Raw genomic sequence first — 6,000 nt, 5'->3', positions numbered from 1 at the left:
GCAAACACCTCCGCAACTTGGTGGCTTATGAAGTGGTTGGCTAAGCCGTAAAAATGATCATATTTTGTTAGTCGATCCACTACCACAAGGATAGCCGTCTTCCCACTCGACGCCGGCAACCCCGTAATAAAATCCATTGAAATATCTTCCCACACCTTGTTGGGAATAGGTAGAGGCTGTAGCAGGCCCGCCTGGAAAGTGATGAGGTACTTCATTTGTTGGCATATGGGGCATTCAGCCACGTGCCACTTAGTATATGCTAGCATCCCCTTCCAATGGAAACTGGCAGCCGCCCGACTATATGTACGTAGGAATCCTGCATGGCCCCCAATGCGTGATGCATGAAACTCCCTATGGAATGCTTCCCTTAAGGGAGAATCAGATGCTTGAACCAGCCTCTGTTGATAGAATAATAGCCCATTACATATGTAGTACCTTTCACAGTGGGCTGGATCTGCCTCCAACCCCGCACAGATTTCTTTTAGCTCGGCATTGGTGCTTACTTCTTTGTGTAATTGTTTGAGGAATTCAGGCACCAGTCCTGAGAATGAGAATAATGTTGCGGCCGCGCTGTGTACCCGAGACAATGCATCTGCAGCAAATTTGTCCTTGCCGGGGCAGTATACTATCTCGAATACAAAGCCCAAGAGTCGCAAGAGCCAGCGTTGCTGCTCTGGTGCGAATGGTCTGATTTGTGAGTCCCTTAAGGCTTTTCTGATCGGTCAATATGGTAAACTTCCATCCCAAAAGGTACTGGCGCCAACGCCCCACTGATTGGGTGATTGCATACATCTCTCTAATGTAGGTGGATGTTGCCTTCATTTTGTTTGATAACTTCTGGCTAAAAAATGCTATTGGATGTCGTTCCCATGATAGAACGGCTCCAATGCCCACCCCGGATGCATCAGCCTCAACAGTGAAGGGAAGAGAGAACTCTGGCAGCGCCAAGACTGGTGTCAAGGTCATCACATTTTGTAGCTCCTCAAATGAGAGTTGGGCAGTGTCTGTCCCCTTTCTCAACATATCGGTCAGTGGCCCTACTATATGCACATATCGTTGCACGTGCATGCGGTAATACTCCATTAATCCTAAATATCCCCACAGCTGGTGCACGGAACTGGGGATAGTCCATTCTAACATGATTGATATTTTGTTCTGATCCATGGCTACCCCATTGGCAGAGATGATGTGCCCCAAGTACTCGATCCAGCGTAACCCAAAAGCGCATTTGGATTTTTCTGCATACAACTCATGCGATTGTAGTGTTTGTAAGACCTTCTCAAGATGGGCTAGGTGAGTGGACCACGTGGGACTGTAAACCAATAACTCATCAAAGAACATAAGGATGAATCGTCATAGGAACGGTCGAAAAACCAAGTTCATCGTGGCTTAGAAGGTGGAAGGCGCATTAGTGAGGCCGAACGTCATGACAAGAAATTCGTAATGGCTTTCATGGGTGCGGAATGCGGTCTTTGGCACATCTTCAGCTCGCACATGGATCTGGTGGTAACCGGATCAAAGATAAAATTTAGAGAAATATTGCGCCCCTTACAACTCGTCTAGGAGCTCGTCAACCATTGGGATGGGGAAACGATCCCTTATCATGTCTGCATTCAAGGATTCGTAATCTACACAGAATTGCCATGTCCAGTCCTTCTTCTTTACAAGAAGAATCGATGATGAGAAGGGACTCATACTGGATTGTATAATACCAGCTGCTAGCACTTCGGATACTAGTCGCCCCATCTCTATTTTCTGAAAGTTGGGATATCGGTAAAGATGAACGTTGACTAGTATCATCCCCGACTTGAGGTGAATGGCATGGTCTTGGGGTCGATTTAGAGGCATCCCTTGAGGTGTTGTGATGATTGTATCAGGACAGTTAGTGTCCCACTCGAACTCAACCTCTAGAGTCATACCATCACTCAACAACCTCTCCTACATTGTAGGCATTTTTAGTGAGCACAAACTCTAGAGATTACTTGCAGTCCAAGACTACCTCATGAGGTAGCAGAGTTGGAATAGAACTCTCACATGTGATAATAGACTTTCTGTCCATTACTCACGTATGTTAACAGAGTCCTACCCCATTAATATTAGAGTTTGAGTCTCCCACATGTGATCATAGAGTTTTTCTATAACTCAATAACTGTAATCTCTATATAAGAGCATCATTGTACACTCATTAAAGTGAATGCCAATATACAATTTCAACATGGTATCATGAGCCGCATAAAGCTCCACCGAGCACCCTCCTCCTCCCCACGTTTACCCCACTATCTCCAATAACACACTCCTCCCTCTTCTACCATGGCTGAACCATCCCCACCTCCCACATCCCTATCTGGTGCTCATCATATGATATCTCTAGAACTCACATCTAAGAACTATGTTTATTGGTGCACACAGGTCATACCCTATCTCACTGGCCAACGCCTCTTCGACTATGTCACCGGTGACAATCGTTGCCCTCAAGACCCTATCAAAGCCAAGGCATGGCGTGAACAAGATGCTTTTATTATGAGTATTCTCATCGCCTCTCTCTCTGAAGAAGCCTTTTCATTAGCAGTTGGATGGACCACTAGCAAAGAGATTTGGGATGCACTCCATGCTGCATTCAGTTCTCCATCTACAACCAGGATTCTATTTCTCAACGTCTCCCATCAAAATCTAGTTCACAAACCAGATGAGACCATTACTCAGTTTCTCCATCGAGCCAAGCATCTCTCTGATGAGCTAGCAGCTGTAGGGAAGCCCCTCCCATCAGAAGACTTTAACATCCACATCTTCCGGGCCCTACGCACTGAATATCAAGCCCTTGCCTCCATTATGATGGCACAAAAGGAGCCCATCTCCTACACCGACATGCATGGTCTCCTTATGAGTCACGAGAACCTTCTCCACTCATGCCTTCCCATTGTTGATCTTGCCATCGATGCATCAGCCCATGTCACTCACCAAGGTCGTGGTCCTCCTTCCACTGGTGGTTGTGGTACAAGCTCCTCCCGAGGCCGTGGCCGTGGTCGTGGTCGTGCTAGTGGATTTGGTCGCTCTCATGCATTCGCTCATAATCCATGCATAATCTGTGGACGCACTAATCATCAGACAGACACTTGCTACTACCGCCCACAGGGACCTACCAGAGCCGTCATTCTACCTACCCCTCCCCATCCCTACAATCGGCCACCACCTCAACCCAACACCTACCATACTACACCCTTCCTTACCCCTCAACCCCCTACCATCGCACCTCCACCCCATCACCCCACACCTCCACAATCCTTCACCACCTCTTGGATCCCTGATGCTTGAGCCACCCACCATTCCACCCCTGACTTAACCCAATTCTCCTCGTATGATCCATACACAGGTAATAACCAACTTGTGGTTGGTAATGGTAAGGGCCTTCCTATATCTCACATAGGCACTGCTTCCATCTCTTCTCCCTCTCGTTCCTTTTCTCTTTCTACTATTTTACATGTTCCCACTCTCACTTGTTCTTTGTTATCTGTTCAGTAATTTTGCCGTGATAATAATGTTTACTTTGAGTTTCACTCTTCCTTTTTCTCTGTGAAGGATCTGAAGACTAATCAAACCCTCTTCACTGGACACAGTAAGCATGGTCTCTATTCCGTTCTAGCATCACCTTGTGCCAATCTGGCCTCTGCCTCCTCTTTCAGTCGCTGGCATCATTGTTTAGGACACCCTCATGAACGTGTCCTTCGTCTTATGTTACCTGGTCATCAGCTCATGAAGTCTCCTTCTTTATGTTCTGCTTGCCAAATGGGCAAAGCTAGTAGATTGTCACTACGTGAAACTAGTACTCGTAGTTCCTCTCCTTTGGATTTGGTTTTTAGTGATGTATGGGGCCCCCACCCCACAGTTTCTTCAAATGGGAATCGTTATTTTGTTATATTTGTTGATGACCATACTAAATATATTTGGTTTACTGCTTTAAAGTTGAAGTCTGATGTTTACTCTGCCTTTCGTACTTTTCAGGCCTTGGTGGAACGTCAGTTCTCTCGCTCCATCAAGGCCATTCAAACTGATTGGGGGGGAGAATTCCGTACTCTCCCATCTTATTTTGCCAAGTTGGGCATCCAACACAGGTTATCTTGCCCTCATACTCATGAGCAACAGGGAACAGTTGAACGTCGTAACAGGCACATTGTTGAAACTGGGATTACCCTACTATCCCATGCCGCTGTTCCCCAGGCTTACTGGGATTATGCCTTTGAAACCGCAGTCTTTCTCATCAATCGCATGCCCTCCTCTATCACAGGTAACAAATCCCCCCATCAGTTGGTTACAGGCAATTCTCCGGACTATTCTTTTCTAAAAATCTTTGGATGCCCTTGTTATCCATGGCTCCGTCCTTACAATCATCACAAGGTTGAACCCCGTTCTGCCTCATGTATTTTCTTAGGATATAGCCCTTTCCATCATGGTTATCGTTGTATGGATCTCATCACCCGTCGTATCTATATATCTCGCCATGTCAGATTTGACGAATCTACCTTCCCATTTCACACTGCACCACCATCCTCATCAACCCAACCCCCTCCTACTACCCCTCCCCCGTGGGGCATTGCACCTAACATACCTACCCCTCAACCTCACCCTAGCCCTCTACCTACACTCCCAAATCCACCCATCCCTCTCCCTGCCACCCCAGACCCGCCCCTACCCGAACCACCCTCTCCCATATCCCCTCCTTTCTCACCTCACCTAACCCTAACCGGCCCTAACCTTGACTCCTCTACCACCCCACCCCGTCGCACCAGAACCCTACACGATCTCTATGCTGACCCCCTGACCCTCTCTACCACCACCTCACCTGACCCGACTGAACCTACATGCTTCTCCCAAGCCCACAAGGTTCCTCATTGGCTTTCTGCTATGTCTGATGAATTTAATGCTTTATTACGAAATGGTACTTGGTCTCTTGTGCCTTACAGGGAAACTATGAATCTGGTTGGCTGCAAGTGGGTGTACCGCATCAAACGGAAGGCAGATGGCTCCCTTAAGTGCTATAAGGCCCGTTTAGTTGCTAAAGGATTTCATCAACAACCTGGTCTTGACTATCATAAGACCTTTAGCCCTGTCATCAAACCTACTACCATACGAACGGTCCTCTCCTTGGCCATATCTAACGGATGGGCTGTTCGTCAGCTTGATGTTCAGAATGCATTCTTGCATGGTATTCTATCTGAGGAAGTCTACATGGCTCAACCCCAGGGTTTTGAAGATGCCCTGTGCCCTAATCATGTCTGTCGCCTCCACAAGTCCCTCTATGGGCTCAAACAGGCTCCTAGGGCTTGGTTTCACAGGTTAACTGAGTCCCTCACTTGCTCCGGTTTTCGATCATCCCAAACCGATACATCACTATTTATCTACATGCAGGGCTCTGTTGTCACATATGTCCTTGTCTACGTCGATGACATCTTGGTTACAGGGAACCAACCAACTCATGTTCAGACTCTCCTTCATCAGCTTGCTTCAGAATTCTCTATCAAGGATCTTGGTCGTCTCAGCTTTTTTCTTGGTATTGAAGCCCTATATCAGTTTGATGGTGTCCTCCTCTCTCAACACCGGTACATCACTGATCTCCTCCAGAGGGCTGGCATGACTGACTGTAAGCCCGTCACTACTCCCATGGCCACCACCTTTGCAGCATCTTCCACAGGGGGTGTCCTTCTTTCAGACCCCACCAGATATCGCTCCATTGTCGGTGCTCTCCAATACATCACCCTCACCAGGCCTGATGTGGCTTATTCAGTTAACCGTGCCTGCCAGTTTATGCATGCCCCCACCGAAGACCATTGGACACTAGTCAAACGGATTCTACGCTATCTCCAAGGAACCAAGGATCATGGGTTGTTCATCTCCAAATCTAGTTCCCTCCAATTACAAGCATTCTCTGATGCTGACTGGGCTGGTGACAGTATGGATCGTAAATCCACAGGAGGCTATGCCATCTATATGGGTCCTAATTTGATC

Source organism: Macadamia integrifolia, chromosome 13 (assembly GCF_013358625.1).
Source record: "Macadamia integrifolia cultivar HAES 741 chromosome 13, SCU_Mint_v3, whole genome shotgun sequence".
NCBI classification, from domain to species: domain Eukaryota; kingdom Viridiplantae; phylum Streptophyta; class Magnoliopsida; order Proteales; family Proteaceae; genus Macadamia; species Macadamia integrifolia.
Note: the sequence above shows the minus strand (reverse complement) of the source record.